This window comes from Delphinapterus leucas, chromosome 2 (assembly GCF_059928025.1).
Source record: "Delphinapterus leucas isolate spDelLeu-1000000601 "Yukka" chromosome 2, BTC_Dleu_Yukka2, whole genome shotgun sequence".
NCBI lineage: Eukaryota > Metazoa > Chordata > Mammalia > Artiodactyla > Monodontidae > Delphinapterus > Delphinapterus leucas.
Window position 1 is genome coordinate 50,154,904 of NC_143130.1, and position 27,528 is coordinate 50,182,431.

The window sequence follows — 27,528 nt, forward strand, 5'->3', positions numbered from 1 at the left end:
TTACCAAGCAAAGGCAAGGAGTACATTTTTTTTCAAATGTTTCTTGTTGATTCAGGTTTCCTCTGTCATGATTGACCTTTCATATCCTTTGTTCATTTTGCTATGGACTATTTCTCTTTGATTAACTTGTAGAACTTTTTACTATATTCTTGATATGAATTATTTATTTTTATTATTATTATTTAAAATTATTTAACACTAATTAAAAATGTTATCTTTGAATGTAGGATTTCAAAAATATTTGGGGTATCTGTAAACAAAGAGAAGAGTTATCATAGAAGGGTTTTAATTTAATTTAATCAGATTCATTAACCTTTTTAAATTTGCACTTTCGGTACTGAAAAAAATTATTGCCTCTCATAATGTCATAAATGTATTCTCTTCCATTTTTGTCGAAGAATTTTAAAGCTCTGCTTCCTGATTTTAGTATCTGAAGTTTTTTATATATGTATATGTATAAGATATCTGTATCTATTTTCTTTCATATGGAAAGCCCATTCTTTCCCATTGGTGTGTAAGACCACCTCTTATCCACTGCCCATGTCTATGTGGGTTTGTTTCTAGGATTTTTTATTCTACTACCTGTGTATCACCAGAACACAATTTTGAATGTGATAGCTTTAAAATAACTCCATATCTAATGGATATGTGCTGCTTCTTTACTCTTACTCTTCAAGATCACCTGAGCTACTTTGGGCCCTGATTTTTCAAGATGCATGAGCTAGTTCCATATGCATTGACTAGCTCTGTGGGAAAAGAAAAAAAAACTTTTGAGGTTTTAATAAAAATTTTTGATTAGTTTTGGGAAAATTTATATCTTTAGGAAAATAAATTTTCCATCTATGAAATATATATCCATTATTGAAGTCTTTGTGTGGGTCCTTTCAATATTATTGTATAATAGTCTCCATACAGGTCATCCATTTATTTTCTTGAATTTATTCTTACACACCTGGTGGGTATTGTGCATGGAACCCTTTAAAGCTTCCATTTTCTGATTGGTCATTGCTAATAGTTAGGGACACAACTACATACGTTAATATTTAAATATTGACCTTGTATCTGTCAACTGTCTACGATCCTGATAATTTTTTCACTCCAATAATTAAAGTTCATATTTCCTTTCCCGGGGGTCTAGGCAAGTCATGTGCTGCCTAGGACCTAGAGAGGGTAACAGGGGAGCTCATTGTCTTATTCCTCACTTTGAAGGGAATATTCCTCATATTTTACATCAAACATGATTTTTCCTTTAAATGTTTGTAGGTTTCTTTATCAAAATAAGAAAGTTCCTTTTGTTTCCAAAAAACTCAAGGAATTCTGATACACTTGTGGAAATTTAATTGCCATTCCTGGACTGGAATCACTCAGGTAATGAACGTGGTCCTTTCTCCACCAATACAATGATAAATACTAACAATATAAACGTCTACATGTTCATACCATTTATAGAGGATATACTTGTTAATTGCTCTTCTGTGGGCTAATATTTGAGGTTTAGCAGTGGAAGAATGTAGGATTTTCTATAAAACCAGTCTCTTTGGGTTTAAAATAGTCTCTTCTGAGCAGCATCTCTAGTATTTAGCTTTAGATTCCTAGAGTAATGGAACTCTGTCTCTTGTCTCACAAAAGTAATGTTGAGAGCTCAAAATGTAGAAAATTATCTACAGAAAATTACCAGAAAATTCTTACAAAAAGTATGAAACTAGTAGACCATACTAAACTCAGTTTTCAAATCTTTTATTCTTACCAGCATTTCATAAATAACTTGGGATTTCAAATGGCCTGTCAAAGTGATATGCACATTTCTAGATTAATTTATTTGAAATGAGTGTATTTTTCGAGAACTTTCTTGATAGGTCCAAAACTACTCTCAAAACTTTATTTTGTTTCCTGTTTTACTATTAATCACACTTACTTTTCTAATGGTGAGAAATATGCTTTTAACTATATATAACTGAAATTGAAAAATGATATAATAATTTAAAATCTTTCAGAAATGCAATACAAACTATTTGAAGGGGTTGGAGGGGGTGGGTTGAATTATTGGAATATACCAGGATAATCCACAGATTCTTAGTTATCCAAAGAAATAACTAAGGAAATAACGTACCTTCAAGGGTCTCAAGGATTAGAACCAGACACAGGATGCTATTTTCTCTCTCTCTCTCTCTCTCTCTCGTCTTCCATTCATCCATCATATCTCTCATCTCCGCTTCTCTCTCTGAGCCTTCCTCCAGTAGTGGAGAACACGGATGCCCTGTATAATATTTGAGAGGTCCGTAAGACCACCCTCGAGTTCAATAATTTACTAGTAAGGCTCGTAATTCTGAGAAAAGCCATTATACTCAGAGTTATGGTTTACCACAGTGAAAAGATACAGAATAGAAACAGCAAAAGGAAGAGGCACATAGGGCAGGGTTCAACACATGCCAGGCATGGAATCATGTGTATAGCCCATATTACCCCAGTGACCATGTGCAGCAACATGCACAGAATACTCCCAAACTGGGAAGCTCACCCAAGCTTTGTTGTCCAGAGTTTTGATTAGGAGTTGACTATCTGTAGACAGGGTGATCATACACAAGAATAATCTTAGTCTCCAGCCCCTCTAGAACTTGAGGTGGCACCACATGACCCAAGACCATCCACCAAAAATTATACTGTTAGCATAGACTATCTGGCCTGGCTGAAGACTCCTAGGTAAAGAAAGATGCTCGTACCAGGCAGGACATTGCAAGGGTTTAGAGACTACCTCCCTGGGGCTGGGGGCAAACAGCCAAACTTTTCTTTGGCCAAGGTTAGTCCTTTACTGTACATCCTGAGTCATGGAGAAGAGCTTTAACAAACCAGGAAGGAAAAATTTTATTCCCTGTTAGTTGCAGTTAAAAAAAAAAAAACAAAAAAACAAGGAAGAATTCTGATACGCCCAGCTTGGAACACCATTGTTTATAAAATGAGGAATATGACCAGCCCAATTTGTGCCATGTGTTCAGCTTTGAAGTCAGAGAACTGGATCATTTACCAGAAAAATTTCATGTTTGTCAAGGAAAATAACCACAACAATTATTACAACAACAAACCTAGACATTAAAAAGGAAAAAAAAAAAAGGCAATAATTTATTATCTTGTTCTTCTTGTTTTGAATTAAGTTCTGTTTGCTGAATCCAGGGGTCCATTGATCTAAGGCAAGTAGGTCTTCTCTTATGTTAACTAATTGTATGATACCAGAAATATCCAATCAATTCCTTCATATTTATATTATCAGTGGGAAAATATATATATAAGTCAAAACAGCTGAGTGAGATTTTAATATTTTTTAATTTTTGCCACTCTGACTAAAACTCAGACAGTTTTCAAAGTTTTTATTTTGCATGCTCTGATTCCTATTGGAGATATCATTACTTCTGCTGAGAACCAAAATTCCAGTTTTATTATTATAAACCAAAAATATTATGAGTTTTAAGAAAACAGGAAATTATTAGAAATTTGGATTTTAAAAAATGTTATCACAAATATCCTTTCATAGCAATTACTTAAATTATTACACTATGATTTAATTCTGTACTTATTCCTGCTTTTATAGAGAATAAATCTTAATATGGAAAAAGCTGGATATTGGCAAGTTATAGCAAACTGAAAAGAAATATGTCCTTAAAAGCATTCTATTAAACCCATTTCCTGTAAACAAAACAACTCCAGATATTCCTTGAAGTGATTACCCAATTAAACTCTGGAAATAGACGTTCCTGAGATTTCTTTTTATTCCTGACTTGGAAAAAATATCTTAGATTCAATAGGGAATCATAGGACATAGGTCTATGACACCTATGGTTTTAGCTGAATTCACTGATAAACTAGTTGCAAAGTAAATTACAACACAAACAAAACTATCTCCCAGGGCAATGTACTTGGCATACTGCAAACTTAAAAAATAATAACAATAACTATTATAAATCATCTAGCATCACAACAATGCAATTTTGACATGCTTTTCTTCACAAATGTAGAAGATGCCTGTCAAAGAGCACCATACACATGACCCAGGGCCATAGGTAACAGGTGACAATGGAGAAATCTGAATTCAAGGCTCACTCCAGAGTGTATGCCTTAGTCAAGTAACCTGAGAAAGACAAGGTTACCTCATGGAATCATCATCGGTCTCAGACTCTCCTTCAATACTGGTTTTATACTATTCACTCTCATGTCAATGCTTTCAGCCATCAAACTGACTTTTCCTATGCTCACCTGTCTCCCGTGATTTTCTACGGTTTCCTAACTCCATGCCTTGAAGCATGTGGAAACTGGTGCCATGGGGAAGGTGGAGAGAAGGAAGGAAGGAAAATTTTTGCAGCTGGAGGGGAGAGTATAATCCCATCCAGCCATTCTTTAAGACTCAGGTCAAACCTTAACCTTCTACCCAAGGCTTTGATTGGGGAGTGCATGCTGTTGACCACGTTGCCAAAGACCTGCCACGCTCTGGTTGGCAGACAGCTGGGATCTCACCATCCGTGGTTCCCAAGTGTCACGAATGCTAAGCCTCATCTATCCCAAGACTGGACAGTCCCCCGTCAGGACAGCCATACACCAGAAACAAACATCATCTATGGTCACTGTTTAATTTAGACCTTGTTAGCAGTAAAGACATTTCTGATAACATTTTTTAAACCATCTAGTTATTTGTACATTTTCAAGAAGTTGTATATTTTTCTTAACTGCTTAAGTTCAATTGTTGCTATTTATCTTGAAGTAAGACTAAATATTTTAGAGTTTGGAATGACAAGCTGATATGCTCTGAATTCTTTTACCTCGCCAAATTCTCATTTTTTATAAGGATAGTGTTTGCAAATTTATTTTGGAAAGGACAGTTGCCTCAGAAAGTCATTCTAGAGCTAAGTGGATTTCTAAAGTCTATGTTATTGTTAGGCTGTCTAATCCTTTTTCCAATTCCCTGATGGTCAGGGAATGTATAAAAAAACAGAAAAAATAAGCAGGTCTAAGACATGCCAAAAATAAAAACTTAAGGTTTCAAGTCTTTATAGATTGTCTCTCTTCTTGATGTTTTGAAAAAGTTTTAATTTGAGAAAGAAAAATAATTCTATCGCCAGTGATATTTTAGGTTCATGAAGGGACTTTTTTATACAGTGCTCAAATGACTTTTCATTTAGTCTCAAGACACTTAAGTAAAAATAAACAGATGCAAATAATATATTAGCATGTTTCTCAAATACTCATTATGCCTCAGACACCTGACCCATACCATTTCATTGAATCCCCACTGAAAGGCAATTTTAATCACGTTCTTGCAAATAAGGAACTGAAACACAGAGTGATGGAGGAATTGGTTAAAGCTGCACGGAGATGGTCAAGATTTGAACCTGGGTTGTGTGTCTCTAACCTTAAACACTGTACTGTGGTGATTATGCCAAGAGGGCTTATGACCAGGGCAGCTGTGGGGAGTGCAGTCTAGAGCGAAGCTCCAGTCTCCCTCTCCACCTGACCTCACACTATCAAAGGTCACCAGACTGTTCTCACCCATCTGGTTCCTGTCCATTCAGGATAGGATGAGAGATGCACTGCTATTCATGTTAATCTTGCTTCAAATACTAGATACACCTGTAATTGCAATAAAACTGTCCTCTTTATTTCATTTTAGGTACTTAGAATTAGAACTTCTTTTTCGAGACATGAATTGAACATGAAACATTGTATCTTCAGGCCATAACCGATACCGCTAGTAACAAGGGTTACACTGCTCATCTATTTCCAGTTTAACATTTTCTTAATTTGGTCTACATAGGATCACAGAATTTGGAGTTTTGAAAAAGAGCTCTTAGATTCATTCTGTTTGTTTCAGTAAAAGTGATCCAAATGGTTAAGAATTTACTAGTCCCTTTAGGAGATGTTTTATCACTAGCTATAAGTTGTGTTATTTTTATCATGATCTATATAACCAAGGTTATTCTTAAAGTATACACAGACTTACCATCTGCGATCAGATTTTCTCCATATACGTATCCACTCAGTAGTTGTTTATTTCTACCCCAGATAAAAATGGCACCACGTGTTAGGTATATGGTACACGTGTCACAAAGTTTTCCAAGTCTGTGCATTTCTCTGACTTCTGGCATGAGACAGACTCAGGTGAAATCTCTCCCCTAAGTGCAATCTTGTAAACAGGTGGGAGAATTATCAGCTTCATCTCTAAACACCAGTTTTATAGTTTAGGCTTGCAGACCCCAGCTGCTCCCTCAGTACGAGTCTGTTGAAATGATAGAAACCACCAGTAAATCTCAAACTCTACTGTTTCCAAAATATCTTTGGAATGTAACATGTTTTGAGTTTAATAATAATGAAGTAGACTCTTAGATTCAATACCAGGTTGGAAGAAATACTTAAGTAATGACAACAGGTATCATAGACCCACAACACAGCCCCACATCCTGATTCATTTGTCTTTGATGTAGTCATTTTAAAAGCCATTAAATCATGAAGAGCTCTACTAGGCAGAAATGTGAGTTGCTGGATTAATGCTTCCCAAGGAGAAGATCTCATTTCTGGCCCTAGGTTCCCTCCTACACATCTCCAGGATCTCCCTCAGGATTTCCCAGGGCTTTTCCACTGGTGTGTACACATAGGAGGGTCTCCAGGTCAAAAGCAGCACTGGGAGGGCAGGGAGCTAGAAAAGGCCACAAGACAGATAGATATCAGCCCACCTGTCTCTCAGGGCTCAGATCCAGGAGGGGCAAAACCATGGGTCCAGAAAGAGCCTCGGACTGCAACCGCTCTGTACTTCACTTTACAGAAGAGGAAATAAAGGCTCTGGGAATAGATCCCTGGCCATGGCTCCACTAGAGTCCAAATCTCTGGGTTTCTTGTCCAGTACACTCATTTATAACAGTGGCCCCCAAATTGGGGTCCTCACAGCTCTTAAGAATTCCCAAAGGTAGCAATGGAAGCCCTACCATTATTTCCTACATTTTGTAAAGCCCAGGAAACTCCACGTTTATCTTCAATTAAGCCACACAGTGTACTTAATAAACGCAGTGGGATATTTTTCAATTAATGATATTCATGAGGAGTCAGAAGCAGATAATTAAAGGGGTCCTTGATTAAAAAGAAAAGTCAGGAACACTTGCACTACAGCCTAAAACACGCTCTGAAGAGCTATGGGGGGAACACGTGTTTGCATGCACATAATTTACGTGGTCACATGAGCAGATGCACATGTGTATGTGCCAACTTTGCAGGGTGTCAATATCCATTCAACCTGCGGTTGATATGCCGGCAGCTACTCCTTTTAGGAGAATGCATTTGTTTGACTGAGGTGACAATCACCTCAGCAGAAATAAAAGGAAAGGGATGGGGAGAAAAAGAACAGACAAAGAAAGAAAAGCAAAAGAAGGTCTAAGAATTATTCAGGCACATACTTTCTTCTCTTTAGCTTTATGATAAGACCTGACCTAACCTAAGACGTGGAGATTCAGTGGCAGAGCAAGGAGATTTGGGCTAGGGCTGGAGGAAATGGTTTCCCTACCTTGCAAATGGAGAAGGAAAAGAAACCAGTTGTTCTTTTTCAAAAAGGATATATGCAAACAAGGAAATCTCGGGCATCTCCTAGTCAGCCAGATCTATGCATTCAGTTTGCCGATGCCTAGAAGGGAGATGGATTGAGAAATGGGACACATGATCTGGATGTTTGCTGATTGTTCTTTATCTACAGTATCAACAAATGTGATCTCTTGTACTCAACATGTGCTGCTTCAGGGACTGCTGCATGGAAGGGACCCCAGTGCCACTGGCTCTCCTGTGAGGCCCACGTTTGGTTGGCATGGTGTTCCCGAGCAGATGACCCCAAACCATCCTGCCAGGAAAACAGTATGTGCATTGTGTCAGTAGTTTAGGGGGTGGCTTAGCATCCCAGAATTCCAGCTGAGAAGTTTGGGTCCTATAGTTCCATGCCTGGAAAATAAATAAATAAATAAGTAAGTTAAACAAAAACGTGGTTACTCCAATTATTTGCATCTTTTTATTTTTCTAGGATTTATTCATGAATAGCAAAACAACACAATTTTTGCAGGAAATTGAGATTTAAAAAAATTAATGCTTAGGGGCTTCCCTGGTAGCACAGTGGTTGAGAGTCTGCCTGCCGATGCAGGGGACACGGGTTCGTGTCCTGATCCGGGAAGATCCCACATGCCGCGGAGCGGCTGGGCCCGTGAGCCATGGCCGCTGAGCCTGCGCGTCTGGAGCCTGTGCTCCGCAACGGGAGAGGACACAGCAGTGAGAGGCCCGCATACCGCCAAAAAAAAAAAAAAGAAAAAAAAATTAATGCTTAGAATTTTAGTGTTAGAATTTAATTTTTCCAGATAACTTTTCTCAGTACCAAAGAACACCTTTTTCAAAGGAAACCTTAGCCAGAGCCTCAGTATACGGCAAAAACAAAGAGCCAGGGCGGCTTATGGAGGGATGGTGCATCCTCACCCTCCCTCTCCCAGCCTTCTGAGGCTCAGAAGAACAGGCTTTAAAAGCTGCTAAAGTTGGGATTAACATACATACATTACTGTATATAAAATAGATAGGCAACAAGACCTACTGTATAGAACAGGGAACTAACTATGCTCAGTATTTTGTAATAACCTATAAGGGAAAAGAATCTGAAAAAGAATACATATACATGTAAAACTGAATCACTGTGCTAACACAGCATTTTAAATCAACTCTACTCTAATAAAAAAATAAATACAAATAAAAGCTGCTGAAAGACACTGATCCCTGTCAAACAGAAAATATCCCCTTCAAAGATACCCATTTATATTTTTATCAAGCATTTACACCTAATGTGAATAAAGGCAAAATTAGGGAAGCTTGTGGATATTACATAAATAATTACTTCTGGGTCAGGTGCTCCCATGATGGATGGAAGTAGGAAGAGGCTGTGCGGTCCCTGTTTCTCTGTGAGGAGTCCCAGCTTACCGTTCAGTTTTAACAGCATTGATTGAGCCCCTAATATTGCAATAAATCCTAGGGACGTGTAGCTGAAGCCCAGAAGAATCTTGTTTAGCTAGCAGTATAGCACTAGCTTCTAGGTCAACCCCGGACCTCATGGGACAAGGAAATAAAAAGCCACATGCCCTGTCATATAACAGTCCCCCCAACTCTAGGACGTTCTTACCAACCCTGAACAGACTCTAGACATTATTCCCCAGAGGTTGCCCACTAAGCCCAAAGGTTGCCACCAGCCCACAGATGTGCCTTGTTTGATTTTCACAGTGTATGATATGATATGTGAAATAAAATGTACATATAAGATAAACTGTATTTATAAAATAATATGTGTATATATAAAATACTATGTATATATAATATGCATGTATAATATATGTGATTTTTTTAATCTAGAGATTTAATATTTTAAAGTTATAAAGTTCCAAGTCAAGGCCCCCATTTTCACATGAAAACAGCAGACTGAAGCACAACTTCTCCTGCAGATGTGTAAACACTGTCATGTTTGCCTCCCCAAAGCAGTTTCACTCATTGCTTTTGTGAGGCTTAAACGAAATAATATACGTAAATGACATTAAAATGTCCCTGGCACATAGTAGGTGTGCAATAAATGGTAACTATAATATTATCATTTGTTTATTTGCCTTGCCAGGTGAGGTATTTTGAGTTTTAACCCCTGTTTTTCACCCAGAGTCCTTTAGAAACCACTTGTGAATTTACATTTCCCACATCTTAAACACCATATATTGTCTGGGGTCTGTTTAGTTCAGTCGATTTCCAATACAAGAAAGTAGAACATATGTGAACTTTTAGAGGAGAATGAATGACTGCATTGTGTTTTTTTTTAAATAATAACTTCCTGAGGTTTTATGAAAGAAAAATATGGATGGTAGAAATGGTGTGGAAGCCACTTACATTCTCTCAGAATTTGTGCTTCTGAGAGAGGTAAGTCCAGGGACTGTCCAACTGCCAGAACTTTCAAGTACTTGGCCCAGGCCTGGGTCAAATGGAGATGCTAAACAAGATGCTGAATTCATTAAGGGCTTGTCCTGAATCCTGAAAATGGTGCCAAGGGAGCCATGAGAGGTGTGGCCACAGTAGAAATATGCAATCAAGTGGAAAGTTCTGGCAGTACCAATGGCCAAATGATTAAGGCCAAAGATATTTCCAACCCATCCAATAATCCAAACAGTAACCAAAAATGTTGCCTCTGCTATGGAGAAAATATAGTAAAACAGTGCAAAGAAGGGTGTATCAGTCTGCTTGAATGTGATCAGCCAACTCAATAACTTTTTGGATTTAAGCAAGGAGAGAACAAAAAATAAGTCTAAATTTATAACTAGTAAAATTATCTCCGCATGTAGCTATTTTTTTAAAACTTCCCAAGACAAGCTGTAAAATGAACGTATAAATGAATGTAGGTGTGTACTCAGTATGAGTATTGTTTCTATATATATAAATATATCTATACATATAAATATATTCAGTATTTATTAAATGCATAGGTGTCAGGAATTTAAAACACAAATTACGTGATAATTCTGTAAATCCTCAAAGACTGTTCCTACAAAAAGATGATTCAGTAGTGGGGCTGCCTGATTGAGGACCAAATGTAATGTGAATGTTCCTCATATTCTCCCAAAGAGTGGTAAATTCCCTAAACCAATGCTACTGGAAAATGTGAGGGGGAGGGGAGAAATTGGAGCTGGTAGAGGTGACAACATGGCAAGGAAGTTGGAAGGAGTTGTAAGTTCTCTTAGGAAACTGGGAAGAAAACTCAAGTTGGACTCAACTTGAACTCCTTTCCCACCATCACCTTCCCACCCCCAGAGGATGGATCTGCTGTAACATCTTTCCTTCTAGCCCTAAGCACATTAGGACTCTGCATGGTCTCTTGAAGGTTTCCAAGTTATTTGCCCCACATGTCTTCAGCTGAATGGAGACTCAACGTGGTGAAACCTAGGGGAAGAGGATCAGCAAGACCAGGAAATCAATCAACCCATCTGAGCTGTCTCTGCTGAGACATCAGGCAAACAGGTCTAGAGAAGAAAAGGAAAGCAAGCTACTAAGTTGCACTCCCAGCACTCATGTTCTTATTTTTCTTTCCCAAAAGATGGTGAGCCTTAATTATTTTCATATCCTCAAATTGAAGTCCATAGTATACTACCCCATAGTATTTGCTCAATTAGATGTTTGAGTGATTGTGCAAACTTAACTTGGGGGCCCTCTGGGGCCTTATTTTAGAAAGCACAATGGCATACCATTCATGCCATTCCTTCTCAGCTCCTTTTGCTGGATCCTCTTCCCCTATTTTATCTCCAATTGTTGGAATAACCCTGACTTTCTTCTCTTCTCCGACTATATTTTTATTCACTCAAAGTTCTATCTCTACATTTTCCTTCTCTACTGAGCTCCAGATACATGTATCCAACTGCCTACAGGACATCTTTGCTTAGATTTTAACATAACAAGGCCAAATCATATCTCACAATTTCCCACACACCAAACTTCTATTCTCATCTTAGTACTCCGTGTACTTACTATATGGCTCTAGCCAAAAACCCACGTGTCCTTGATCCTTCTCCTTCCCACACTGCCTACATTAAATCCATCCAAAAATCCTTCTATATCCATCACCACACTGCTCTGACTCTATGGCTACAATCCTAGTTCACAGCACTCTCATTTCTTGCCTCCAGTCCTGAAATAGCCTCTTCACTGGTCTCCCTGCTGCTACTTTTGTTATTCTAGAATCTATTCCCCACATGGCAGGCATTGATCTCTAAACAAAATAAATCAGACCATATCACTCCCCAGCTTCAAAATCTCCCTTGACTTCCTAATGCATTTACCATGAAATCCAAACTCTTTAATTTGACTTACCAGGTCCTACAAGGTGCTTTACCTTGCGCTAACAATTCCCCCCACCCCCGTGCTCACTACATGCCAGCTTCCAGAGTTGTTTTTATGTTTTTTAAACAAGGAAATTTTATTTCCATCTTAGGGTTTTTAACTTCCATCTTAGGTTCCCCCTGAGGGTCCTACCCCTGCTTGGAATTTCTGTCCCAATACTTTCACACCAGCTCTTTTCAGTTTTCAGTTCAAATGCCATATACTCAGAGATATTTTCCTGATCACCTAAATAATGCTCTGTCTCCTTCTTGCAAAGATATCACTTTCTAGCCTATCATCCAAGGTTTTTCTTTTTAGTTGCCAAACTCTTACCACTGTCTGAGATTACTTTCTCTTCCATTTGTAGGCGTGTTTATTTCACATCATTTCCCTTTAGAATATGAGCTTTCTATTCTATGAGAGTCTAGCCGATCTTATTTAACAATGTGCCACCACAGCGCAGCACAATACGTGTCTCAGAAGAGGTGACCTGTTAAATGAATACTCTGCACATCACCACTGCATTGGTCCTAATAAGAAGACAATGCCAATGGTAGAGGCAACATAAGTTCTTGCCCTGCTCATCACAGCCTGCTTGACCTTGGGCAAGTTGCTTAACTTTTCCAGACTGTGAAGTAGGAATTAAGGAAGAAGGCTGAACCTTTCATGAAGTTGAAAAGTAAACTCTTCAAATGGAAGAAATGGCAAAGATAACAAACAGGGGATTGGGATCTTGGCAAGGAGAAAGGTGGGAAAGACTAGGGTCCAATATCTTGGGAGTAAAACTGTCTGGTATGTAGGTGATGGGAAAGACCTGTGAAGATGAAAGTCACCACTGTTTAAGGAATGGCAGAACCCTGCAGTTATGGTGTGAGAAGGGATTTACCCTCTGATATTTGGAAACATTTTCTGTGTCCTTCCCTCTTTTATCGGGATGGAATGTCCTTGCCCATCACATTTATTAAGTGGAACACACTGACCTAACTTAACAAACAAGCACCAATAGCATGTACTATCTGTATCAGTTCTCTTGAAAGTGGGCAAATGGCCCCACTGGGTGGGTGGAGAAAGAATATCAGAACACCTATGAATATTGATGTTGATTTATCTCATTCTTCTTATTACTATTTTTGTCTATATTTTTTTTTGATGTCTGATCTTATTTATTTGTTACTCTAAGAACATCTCATTTTTGACTGGACTCAGACTTAGAAGTAGAAGTTCTCAGAGAGGACAGCCTCCGTCTCTTGGCAATCTGTTCCTGGCGTTTTTCTTTGGCCTCCTTCATTCTCTTGGCCAAAAGTTTAGCATATTCTGCAGCCTCTTCCTTATTTTTCTTAGTACGCTGTTTCTTCAGAGCAAATCGCCGACGTTTGTGTTGCAGAACACGTGGAGTAACAAGACGCTGAATCTTGGGTGCTTTGGTCCTAGGTTTCTTACCTTCTTTGTTTAGGGGCTTTCTCACAACATACTGGCGGACATCATCTTCTTTAGAGAGACTGAAAAGTTTGCGGATTCTGCTAGCTCTTTTGGGCCCCAGGCGACGAGGCACAGTAGTATCAGTGAGTCCAGGAATATCCTTCTCCCCTTTTTTTTACAATGACCAAATTGAGAACGCTCAGATTGGCATCCACAATGCAGCCCCGTACAGATTTGCGCTTTCTTTCTCCAGTCCTCCTTGGTCTGTAACAGGAATGCCCCTTACTCAGTAGCAGGCGGACTCGGCCATGGGTCAAGACACACTGCTTCATGGGGAAACCCTGTTTGTCGTTCCCACCACTGATTCGGACCACATAACCCTCCATTCTTCACCCAGAGCGTCAGCAGCAACTTCTGTGGCCATACGCTTCTCATAAAAGGTTCGAAGTTTTCGTTCATCGTCCACTTCAATGAGTTTCTGGCAGCCAGTGGCCGGGAAAGAGATGTTCAGCTTCATTCTGAAGCTGCCGACCGCCTCCGAGGCGCCACGAAAAAGAGGTATTTTTGTCTATATTTAATGTGCGTAACATTTTATTACAGTAGTACATGTAAAATGCGTATAAATCCATATACAAAAGCAAGACTACATGCAGCTGTAGTTTTTTTTTTTTCCTTCCTAATCAGAGTCTTTGGTCAGTTTTAGATATGACTGGTTTTGATGACATATGTAACTCCATATTCCACTTTATATTTCAATCATCTTTTTTAACTGTATATATAGATTAAGTTTCTACAATCAGATTATGCATTTATTAAAGGTAGGGCCCTTGTCTCACACATGGGCATATTCTCCATAGAGACCATCAGAACATCTTAAAGTATGACCTCTAGCACTCCATAAAATCATCACCCTCATCACCATCATAGGTATATGTAAGTGTATACATATGTATTGTATATGTATGTTTGACATCATATGTATACATATCCTTTTCACAATGTATACCCCATATGTCATATATATACATACATATATATAGGGTATCTCCAACATACAATATAGGATATATGTGTATATTATACACACACACAAAAGACTGAAAACTTGGTTATCTTTTTAGAGTCACAATGATACATAATTTTCTAAGAAGTCAACATAAAAGGCATATGTGATGTTTACTATAGCTTTGGCATTAGAAGACTCTATGAAAATTCTTTGATCTACATTCATCTGTGCTCCAGGTATTGCTAACTTAATTGCCAGAAATGTAAATATAAATTAATGGATAATTTTTTCAATTGTCATTTTATGGATTGAAGGAATGGTAAGCATTTCTTCTGAACATCCATAATTATTTAATGATATCTACATAAAGGCTTTTAATTATATGGGAACAGTGATAATAATTATAAAGGCCCACACTCAACGGATAAAACATAATTTCTCCAGAAAAAATTATTATGTCTCTTAAAAGTGAATTCTTTCTGCCATTGAATGGCTCACATGACATTTTTCAACAATTAAAGCATAAGCAGCCTGCAGTTTTTACACTTATTGGGGAAAATTTTTTTCTGTTTTTTTAACCCCCCTCCCTCTAAGATTTTATTTATTTTTTAGTGCCAAGCATATGTCTACCAAAAAAGACTAGTAAAACGGAAAATCAGAGTTGATTTCGTATGTCAAAACTTAGTTTAAATTTGATATTGTTGCATAATGGAATTAAGCGTTTATACCCTCGTGTTTGTCAATGTGTGCTTACCAGCAACTAAATAGCATCTGTCTGTCTGTGGAAGCGTCTTGTCACATCTTTTCATTTCTTAACTATAATGTCAACATCCAAAGTTCTATAATTTTTATATATATGTATATATATATATATTTACCAATATTTGTAAAATTAAGATGAAACAAAAATCTAGTATTTATGTGTGTGATAACTTTTATAATAGTGTTTCCTTCTGCTATATAACTTGCACTAAGATTACCATAAATAATGTGACAGAGAAGATCATTGTCATTTAAAAATTACTGAAAATTGATGATTCAGTGTCCTTAGGTGACGCTGGCAGCTAACTAAACTGCATTAGAGACATTATTGCAATGTCAATAAGTAGTCTTACTACAATTTCTTTTTTCTGAAAACTTAAAAAGGGAGCTTTTATTGTTGCAAAACTGTTTACCTTTTTTTGGCTTCATACCAAAAAATAATGCTGAAATGACCAGCTGAAGTTAGAATATTTCTATACTGCATTTCAAGATTTGGGTTCAGGGAGTGGGGGATGGAGAAATTAAGGCTGGTCAATGAGATTAATGTTTTAAAAATAAAAGAGAGAGAGAGAGAGAGTCCAATTAGAATATCCTGGGGTTATTAGCGATAACGGTGCTCATATCCAATTAAGATGAAAACCATTTTACCAGCTTAATGTGCCACCTCTGGCAGTGTGGGTTTATTAGTTTTATCAGACTTGAGAACTGAAACTTGAAATGATACGTATGCTGGATACCAAAGAGACACTGTTAAGACTTAGAGATAATTGATATAAAATGAGAAGCCTCAAAAGTTGTTGATTAACAAGCATTGTGGATGTTGGAGACAGGAAGAAATTGGTGTTTTCAGGCAGTGTTTGAAATGAAAAAACTCACTGAGCTGTGCAGTGACATTCTGAAGTCAGAAAGGAACCATGACCTTCCTTAATGTCCAAAAATTTAGTAATATGGCATATTCATATGGGACAAGACAGCCTTCAAATCCATGACACACCATCTCTATAAAAACTCAAATGAACAAAAGCGATTTTTTGTGATGAATGTCAGGTTTCTTGTTTTCCTTTACAGATTAAAGGATATAATAACTAATGATTAGTATTAATAATTAATAAGAAAATCTCTTGTATTATCCTCAAGCTTTTCAAGATAGGCTACATAACCAATAAAACTTATTTTCATTAAGTTATATTCCTTTATGCTTTTAGACAATCATTTGAACTTTTCTAAAAAAGTATTTACATTTCTATACCATCCATTTGGGTATCACAGAATGATTAAAAGCAGACAAATACATACACAATAAAGCTTCCCACTTAGGCAGCAATAAAATCACTGTTGCGTTGCTTCAATAGACATTTCCTTGACTAATAAAATTCTCGTCACTCATTTCTGAAGCTGGCAGGGGAAAGCCTTTATTGTGCTGGTGTAGTGTTCTGGATGCTTGTCTTTGGTAAAATATTCAGTGCACGGCCAGGAATGTGTAATGGATATTGTCAGGGGGGAGATGGCCCTGCGGCAAGCCTGCACTGGTGCCCGGTGGTCTGATACAAGTGGTTCTTCTACGAAGTACTCTGGCACTTCCTCTGCTAAAGTGTTTGAGCCCTCATATGAAAACTCCCTTTCATGATACTAAGGAATGAACGTGAGAGGCTGGGGCAAGTGTGGTCTATTTGGGGGGTGAGAGGACGGCGTGATGGAGTAAAAAAAAACACAGGCCATCAAGCCAGATCACAGGATAAATGGAATAGTCCCTTTCAGAGAAATATATTAGGCTCTAAGGTGAACCTTGTTTGCATAGATACCTTATGATGAAATTTCAGATCATGTTGGTTTCATGTGAGTCTTTCAACTTCATAAAGGAATGAACATATTACTGTGTTGGCAACACGTAGAGCTGTTTCTGCCAAGTAGAAAATGAAGGGCTCTGAATAAACCTTACGCTGGCACAGGTAACACATAATTCTTCTAGAAAACAAAGTAAAAATTAAGATTTTTTTAAAAGTTATGAAGTTATTTCAGGTGGGTGTGTATGTGTGTGTGTTTGTGTGTGTGTATTTCCCAGACTTTTCTGAGCAATGCATCTTAGAGCCAAAAGCAGTAATTACCAGTTGGGATTTCTCAAAGGGCACTATTTATGTGGTTTGTTGGATAGCATGTGTTTTGAATGCTTTTAAACGTATATGTATCCCTTGGGTGTCAGCAGTCAACTTGCTTAACTAGTATAGGTCAACTTCTAGACAAACATCATGATCAAGATGGCATGAGCATTACTGAAAATGGGTCTTAATGAATCAATAGATTAACCATACATATACATATTTTAATGTATATAAAAGAATCATATATATTTGGGTATTCCATTGTTTAACTGTTAAATTGTTATCCAGAAAAATACCAGGAGCTCCAAATGACGGAAGAATTGACCATAAACATAGGACAGAGAAGGCACAGGAGATAATGCTCATTAATGGTCAAAATCATTTGATACCATCAGTAAATTTAAACTTTATTTTAATTTAGCTTTAGCTAAAGTGAATCCCTAAGAAGTTTTGTAAGACCTAGGTCTGAGGTGTGAGGGTATGGTATGATATTTATTTTCCTCTTCTCAAATGGGATGAAGGGAGGTAAAAAAATAGAACTGGAATTATTCACTATGAAAAAAAATATTGGCACCATACTGAGAAGTATTTCACAAAACCATACTTCAAGCAAGGCAATGAGCACAGACCTGGAAGTTGGTATTGGAATATATTTTAAGGAAACAATTTCAATTCACCTCAAGCTAGGAACATAATAAAAGCCTTGAAACATTTATTCAGGGACATATTCATTGTAAAAAATATAGAAAATCCAGAGAGTTTATTTTCGCTTATCTGATTTTAGTCCATCCAAGGAAAAAAACAACTTTAATAAATATTCTTCCAGAAATTTTTCTACTGAAAAAAATTAGAGGGCTTCCCTGGTGGTGCAGTGGTTGAGAGTCTGCCTGCCGATGCAGGGGATACGGGTCCGTGCCCCAGTCCGGGAAGATCCCACATGCCGCGAAGCGGCTGGGCCCGTGAGCCATGGCCGCTGAGCCTGCGCGTCCGGAGACTGTGCTCCGCAACGGGAGAGGCCACAACAGTGAGAGGCCCGCATACTGCAAAAAAAAAAAAAAAAAGAACCCAAAGCAAAGGCAACAAAAGCAAAGATAAGAAAAGTGGGACTACATCAAATTAAAAAGCTTCTGCACATCAAAAAGAATCAACAAAATAAAAAGACAACCTATGGATGGGAAAAAAATAATTGTAAACCATATATCTGGTGAAGGGTTAACATGCAAAATATATAAAGAACTCAGACAACTCAACAGTAAAAAAAACTCCAAACAATCTATTTAAAAAATGCACAGAGGGTCTTCCTTGGTGGCACAGTGGTTAAGGATCCGCCTGCCAATGCAGGGGATATGGTTCGAGCCCTGGTCTGGGAAGATCACACATGCCATGGAGCAACTAAGCCCGTGTGCCACAACTACTGAGTCAGTGCTCTAGAGCATGCGAGCCACAACCACAGAGCCTGTGTGCCTAGACCCTGTGCTCCACAACAAGAGAAGCCACCGCAATAGGAAACCATGCACCGCAACAAAGTGTAGTCCCCGCTCGCCGCAACTAGAGAAAGCCTGTGCACAGCAACAAAGACCGAATGCAACTAAAATAAAATAAATAAATAAATAAATTTATTTTAAAAAATTGCACAGAGCAACTGAATAGACATTTTTTCCAAAGAACACATTCAAATGGCCAACAAGTACATGAAAAAGCGCTGATCACCAATCATCAGGGAAATGCAAATTAAAACCACGAGATATCACCTCACATCTGTTAGAATGGCAATCATCAAAAAGACAAGAGATGATAAGTGTTGGTGAGGATGTGGAGAAAAGGGAATCCTTGTGCAGTGTTGATGGGAATGTAAATTGATTCATCCACCATGAAAATCAGTATAGAGTTTCCTCAAAAAATTAAAAATAGAACTGCCATATGATCCAACAATCCCACTTTTGAGTATATATCCAAAGTAAATGAAAACAGGATCTCAAAGAGATGAACCTCCATGTTCATTGCAGCGTTATTCACAATAGCCAAGATATGGAAACAACCTAAGTGTCCATCAATGGATGAATGGATAAAGAAGATGTGATACACACACACACACACCACACACACACACACACACACACACACAAATGGAATATTATTCAGTCATGAGAAAGAAGGAAACCTTGCCATGTTGACAATATGGATGAATCTTTAGGGTATTATGCGAAATGAAATAAGTCAGACAGAGGAAGATAACTACTGTATGATATCACTTACGTATGCAATCAAAAAAAAGCTGAATTCAGAGTAACAGAGACTAGAATGATGGTGATTGCCAGGGGATTGGAGGTGTGGGAAGAGTCAGATATTGGTCAAAGAGTACAAATGTCTAGCTATAAGATGAATGAGTTCTGGGGATCTACTGTACAGCATAGTGATTATAGTTAATGATACTGCATTACATACTTGAAAGTTGCTAAGAGAGTAGATCTTAAATATTCTCACCACACAAAAGAAATATAGTTGGCTCCCCATATCTGCAGGTTCTGCATCTTCAGATTCAACCAAGTGCAGATCAAAAATACTTTTTAAAAAATTCCAGAAATTTCTAAAAAACAAAACTTGAATTTGCTGCACACCCACAAATATTTACATAGCATTTACATTGGATTAGGTATTATAAGTAATCTAGAGACAATTTAAAGTATATGGGAGGATGTGCTAGGTTATATGCAAATAAACACCATTTTATATAAGGGACTTGAGCATCCTCAGATTTTTGTATCTGAGAGAGTTCCTGGAACAAATTCCCTGTGCGTACTGTCAGGCATGACTTATTAATTATGTGATGCAGTGCTGGTGTTAGTTAACATCATGGTGGTAATCAGTTTTGCAATATATAAGTGTACCAAATCAACATATTTATACCTTAAACTTACATATTATTATATGTCAATTATATCTCAATAAAGCTGGTGAAAATGTTTTTGTAAAAACCCTAGACATATATAATATGGGATAAGAGGAGTTTTTAACAAGTTTTTTAAATTTTTAAGAAAATTAATAATAGACATGAAACATCTTTCCATATCTAAAAACATTTTATTTTGTTTAGTGGCTTTTTGTATTTTTTGTACAGGGATACCAATATTATCAAATTACTGTTTTAAGGGGGTGATATTCAGATTGTTACCAGTTTTACAATGATAAACAACATTGCAAAGGATATTCTCTTGTTTTGTTAGGTTATTTCCTTAAGATAAATTCTAGAATTACTTTTAAATCAAGAGATATAAATATGCAGTAATGTCCATATAGCATGATGACATTCTGACTCCTCCTCACATACTCAGAGTAAAGACCTGAAAAGAACCTGAAGAACACAAAGGAGGTCACAGACAAAGGAAGAAAACTGGGCTACTCTAGGGGCAGGAAGGGAGTAAAGATGCAGACGTAGAGAATGGACTTGAGGACATGGGGAGGGGGAAGGGTAAGCTGGGACGAAGTGAGAGAGTGGCACGGACATATATACACTACCAAATGTAAAATAGATAGCTAGTGGGGAGCAGCCACATAGCAACAGGGAGATCAGCTCGGTGCTTTGTGACCACCTAGAGGGGTGGGATAGGGAGGGTGAGAGGGAGACGCAAGAGGGAGGGGATATGGGGATATATGTATACGAAGAGCTGACTCACTTTGTTATACAGCAGAAACTAACACAACACTGTAAAGCAGTTACACTCCAATAAAGATGTTAGAAAATAAAAGCCATATGAATAGGCTTACACATGGTCCTCTCCTCAGAGTTAAAACCGAATAGTGTGCATTTGTGTGTACATGTCGGCATTAGTTATCTATTGCTGCATAAAAAAATTACAACAAATTAGCAGCTTAAACAACACATATTTATTATCCCACAGTCTGTGGGTTAGTTATCAGGATGAAACTGAGCTGAGTTCTCTGCCTCAGGATCTCTTTCCAAACTGCAGTCAAGATGTTAGCTAGGGTTGGGATCTCCTCTGAAGGTTCACCTGGGGAAGGAGTTACTTCCAGGCTCACTTACATGGTTATCAGTTGGCATCATTCATTTTCTTTTGGGTTTTTGGACTGAAAGAATTAGTTCCTATCTGGCTATTGACCAAAGGCTGCCCTCAGCTCTTTGCCACGTAGGTCTCTCCAGTATGGCATCTTGCTTCACCAATGCCAGCAAGGAAGAGAGTTACCTTGCAAGACAAAGGTTACAATCTTATGTAATGTAATCATGGAAGTAATATCTGTCACTTTTGCTGTATTCTTATTGTTTGGAAATAAGTCACAGACCCAAACTCAAGGAAAGGAGATTATCTACGAGTGTGTACACCAGGAGGCAATAATCACTGGAGGGTCATCTTACAGTTCACCTGACATTGTGGGTCTGTGGTTGGAGGTGTTAAAATAACTTGAGATATGCTGGTTTGGGTGTATGTACATAGGAAAGTTATTTCTGGACATGATAGGAAATATTTTCTCCAGCTGTGCAAAATTGTAGAAAAAACAGTTTATTTTTTAATAACCCTCAGTTTTAATCATTTAATTTTCTTAGTTACAAAAATTAATTTAATTTGAACATTTTATAATTATCAAAAAACATTTAAATTTCTTAGATGTCAAAAATAATCCTCGAACTGCCCCTTGTGGCTTTCATAATTTAACATATAATTGAATTTAAAACATCTTAATTGGTAGACAGCTGGTGTGTACATACTTTAACCACATTACTTATTTCTTTTAGAAAAAAATATAACTATTAAAATACGGCTTTTACTTCATTTCAACTTTGCTTGCCTCACAACATAGATGTGAGCAATAGTAATTCTGGCATATAAATGTTCTATTATTGGTATAAATGGCACTTTGAAAAATATTTCTATTAATCTCTCATGAATGTATTTAAAATGCATGTGTACAAACATGAAATCACAAGAAAGAGGAACAGATGACAAAAGATATATTAGGTGGTAAATTTTCTGATGACTGTCAATATCTCATTTTGCTAATATCCATACAATATTTTTCTTATTTTACCAATTATTTTGTGTCCCTGAAGCTGAAAGTCCATGTATACAAGGCCATAATCTGTGATTGGATAGCAGATGGAGCCCAGGGTTACCACCTTCCCCGAAATTGGCCTATAATCGCAATAATGAGCAGCTTGAATTATTGGTTCAACCAATGCAAATGTGTTCTGTTTTCTGACAAATAAGAACTACTTCCCGTAGTACTGTCCCTTTCTTTTTTTTTAGGAGATAGGAAAAAATGGCCATACATTAATGATTTTTTAAAAGGGCTAACCAGAAACTGAAATATTTGTGAATAAAATGGAATTTAACAACAAAGCACAGACTGCCCAGCTTCATTCTCATTAAAGAGAAAAGTATTTATGTACCTAGTAAATGTTTAAAAATAACTAAGCAGCCAGTAGCCTGACTTAGAGCTGGGGTATAATGAATCTGCAAATCATTATTGATTAAGCTGTGAATTCAAGATCGCTTCTTAACCTAAGAACATTTCTTCACCCATACTTTCTTTTATTTTGTCAAACGAATTCAATTCAATTAGTAGTTATTGAACACTTTTCCAATACATGGTACCTTAGAAAGGAAAAAAATACTCAGATTCAATCTTTAGCCTGCTTGCCAGGGAACACAGTTTTCCTAACCAATGTCAAGGCACTCTTCCAACCAACCCACATGATCTCCCTAAGGCAGAAGTCTAGGTCATTTACTTATAGAACATTTTGTCCTCTGGCATGTTCACATACAGGATGTTTAGGCCCTTAGCAGAATTCCTTGGCTCCACCAGGAGAATAGCCTTCCTCCGGACAGTGAAGTAATAAGGGTACAGTATGCGTAGAGTCAGTCAAATAGAACAGCAGTGGAAGCCAGGAGTCTCCATACATAAAGCAGCTAAGGTTAGCAGAGGGTCCAAGACCACAAGCATGTCCTAGCACCTCCTAGATGTCAGGCCTTGGAAGAACTATGTGGAAGAAGACCACAATGCTTTCTCAATGCTTCATGGAGACGACATCCACAACAGGAGCCTTGAGGTTTCAATTCTGGCTCTGCTACTTACTCACCAGCTCTATGGCCTTGGACAGAGGACACATTTTAAATCTGTTTCTCCATCTATTAAAATAAAACTTGGAACTAGTATGTTACATAAATGTTTAGAGCGTTAAATAAGATAACAATACATAAAAAAGCAAATTGGACCTAAATCCTGCTCCATTGTTCATGATAAATGGCAGCTCAGTAAATATATGATGAGGAGACAGTGAGTTCATATTAATTAATTTATTTTTTAAATCTTTTTAAGAAAATTCAACTGCAGGTATATGGGCTAGGAAAAATACTTTGTCTATAAGAGCAAAATCTTCAGTAATGATGGCATCCCTTGACTCAACCTTATATACATTAAGTTCCTTTGGAAGCAACTTAAGTGTCCATCAACAGATGAATGGATAAAGAAGATGTGGTATATATACACAGACACAATGGAATACTACTCAACCATAAAAAAGAATGAAATTTTGCCATTTTACCAACATGGATGGACTCGGAGAACATTATGCTAAGTGAAATAAGTCAGATAAAGAAAGACAAATACTGTATGATATCACTTATATGTGGAATCTAAAAAATACAACAAACTAGTGACTAAAACAAAAAAGAAGCAGACTCACAGATATAGAGAACAAACTAGTGGTTACCAGTGGGAAGAGGGGAGGGGGGAGTGGAAACATAGGGGTAGGGGGAAAAAAAGGTTATTATGGGATTATATGAAATAATGTGTGTGAAACTTTTGAAAATTGTAAAGCATTACAAAATTTAAAGCCTTTCATTTGATTAAAAAAGAGAGAGATTAAAAGCCTTGGTGATAAGAGGAAAATGAAAAAGGCCAAAGGACTGTCGTAAGTGACAAAATAAAATAAAAAAAAAGAAGGAAGCAGATATTTACAAGGAAGAGAGTCTAAGTTTTCTTGTGCATTTTCTATATGTCTGACACTTTGCAACATATGTATATTTTTGTTTTTTTTTTCTGAACTTAACTGAGGGTTTATTACAGGTCAGGCACTGGGTCATTTATGGGCCATATTATTTTTATTTTCCTGACAAACCTGTGAGCTGGCATCATTCTCACTTCACAGATAAACAAACTCTGGTTTAGGAAGGCGAGGGGTCTGACCCAAACTCAAATAGTAAATACACAACAACATCTGCCAAATTTCAGGCCTCTGTTCTTTACCACCAGTGCATCTTGATAACATAGCTTTTGGTGTGCTATCTCTGAGAATCTTCATAATTAACCTACACTTCAGGTGTAGTTATTGTCAGAGAGTATAAATAGGGAAACAGAAGCAAGTCATATCATTGATAAGTGCTAAAATTCTGACCTCAAATGTTCTTCTCTTTCCATGATGCTTCTCAGGGAAATGAAATATTAATAAAATTCTATTTAAAATACTCGCTCTAGAATATTGCTCAGCCATAAAATAATGCCATTTGCAGCAGCAGGGATGGACCAAGAGATTATCATACTAAGTGAAGTAAGTCAGACAAAGACAAATATCATATATCACTTACATGTGGAATCTAAAAAAAATGATACAGATGAACTTATATACAAAACAGAAATAGACCCACAGACATAGAAAACAAACTTATGGTTACCAAAAGGGAAAGGAGGGGAGGGGATAAATTAGGAGTTTGGGATTAACATATACGTACTACTAGATATAAAATAGATAACCAACAAGGACCTGAGGACCTACTGTATAGCATAGGGAACTATACTCAATATTTTGTAATAACGTATAGGGAAAAGAATCTGAAAAAGAACATATATATGAAAGTGAATCACTTTGTTGTACACCAGAAACTAACACAACATTGTAAATCAACTATACTTCAATAAAAATAAAATGGTAACTTCTGATATTTCTCCATATAATGTTAGGTCTTTGACCATGTTTCCAGGGCTTCTATTTATGTATCATATATGCCTTCTCCTCTTCAAATTCTTTGCCTTACCAATGTTTCCAGATGGCTCTTTTTGCCCATCCAAATCCAAATTACAGCAGCCTTTGCCTCTTTCTTTTCTAAAAAGCCCTTCTAGTTCCAATGATTTAATACCACCCCATCACATGCCCAGCTGTACCCCCCAGAACTATGCTTGTTCACCTTCAGCTCCTTGAGGACCACAACCACAGCTCAGGGTCTTCAGAGCCCAAATGCCTGGAACCCCATGGGAGCACAAAAGAGATTGTGTCAGGCAAAGCATACAAACACACATTCATGAATGCTGTTGATTCCACTTGAAATATGCTCTTAAAAATATCTTTCCCTGTCTTGTTTCAATTTTGGTAAGATGATGTTCCTTAAAAAGAAATATGCCTTTAAAAAAATGTACTTACACTTTTAACGAGAAGGAAAAAAAGAGAATAAAATGTTTCCTATATCTTGGAATGGCCAACTTTTGCCATTCTGATTTACCTAAGGTATGTGTTTGTTTTAAAGAATTTCATAGGAATCTTTTTTTTAATTTTTAAAACTACCTTCTTATATAATATTTTGAAAGTAATAACAAACAGTAAATTGTATTACCAATACTATAAAGTGTACTAAAGTGTAGTAAAAACAAGATTTTAAATCAAGATTTTAGATTCATTTGCTTATAAACACTAAATACTTTGTCTTCTTACTCACGGAAAATGATTAAGAACCTTTGAGAAATCAAATATGACTATAAATTTAAAACATAATACCTCACAGGATCAAATTTTGACCAAACAACAACTTTAGCATGCAGCTTTTAATACAAGTTGATAGTGAGCTTTGTGTTCATTGAACATATTATGGTCGGGGGGGGTAATTTAGCACAATTTAATCAAAAATTCACTTTTGCATGAAATCAAAAGTGCTTCTAAACTGTGTAACTGCTGAGTTGTAGAGTTATTCCTCACGGACAGTACAATCTTTTTTTTTTTTTAATTCAGAAAGATTATTCTCCCAAAACATCTATCCAATGAGGAATTTCGTTAATGTGGTAAATTTTTTTCCGCTTCCTTCCATCTGAATATTTAACATAAGAGAAAAGTCCTGCTCTATTTTTCAGCTGGAATCACAGCAGTTTCTGTTTCTAACCTGGGAAGAATGTGGTTGGGCCTGAAAAGCCCCCTGTCCTATTGTTAGACTCCCCGGCACTGATCCTTGCTTTTAACATCATAATGAAGGATGCTCTTTAGTGGATTATCTTGAGAAGGGATTAACTCCTTCAAGTCTTCTAGGGGGCAAGGTGTTTTGAGCCCTAAATACACACCAATTGCCTGCTTAACTTTTCATCTTATTTTGAAAACTGCCCAGCTGGAATTCAAATTCTTTTCCATAGAGCTGAATTTTATTAGTAGCAAAGTTGGAGTTGGGGGCAGCAGATGCTAAATATAAGCACTGTTCTTTTAATCTCATGAGGCCAAATGCTTCAGATATATCACTGAGACAGGCACGTCAGGATAAGACTCAATCTAAACTTTGCTGTAAACTCTGCAAGTGCCTAAATCCTCGCCCCATCTCACAGGCCCATGACTTAAGCCTTCCAGAAGACCCTACTTTTACTAGGACTCTACCTTTAAACCCCATTTGTCTACATGGCCCTCGTACCATAGCTTTTAACATTATCATCGACATTTTTTTTGAAGTCACTCTCAAAATAGAATTCAAATGTCTAGTAAACACACATACACACACTTGAAAAGAGGGATAATTGCTCTATAATTTATAATCAAGTGGTTTCTTTAGCCTTTGCATCTTTATCTTAATAACCACTTATTTCTCTCAGCCTATTACACTAATACCGAAATAATGCATTTGTTTCATATTCATCTTACCCCTTCTCTAACCTCATTTCTGTTAGTAACTATCCTATTGTATTATCATAGGATTTGCTAGATAGTTTTAAACTTGTTCTTTCTCCTACTTTTCTGTTAATTCAAACTTTTTTTCCATAATAGCTTACAAGTTTTCTTTTGTTCAACCCAAGGAATATTTTTACCACCGAACACACATTTTAATGGTGCTTGTTAGACGTAGAAAATTCCTTTTAGACACATCCACAATAAAACTTTTTTTGGAACTTTGTCTTTCAGGCTGATTTGTTTTTTTAAATCAAATAGCAATCCACAACACCTTCACTTAAAAAAAAAGGTATCAATGAATTAGAAAATGCTTTATTGATTGTGTAAAAGTTTTAAACATAAATATCACCAAAACAACCATAAAAAGATCTTGAGAAAATGAAGTTTCATAATTCGTTTCAAACACCAGGTGCACTTTC

General features: G+C 37.0%; 1 pseudogene; it reads right to left on the reverse strand.

The window, feature by feature from the left end:
* Nucleotides 1–13,034: 13,034 nt before the first annotated feature.
* Nucleotides 13,035–13,890, reverse strand: LOC111187335 (small ribosomal subunit protein eS6 pseudogene; annotated as a pseudogene).
* Between the last annotated feature and the right edge of the window lie 13,638 nt (nt 13,891–27,528).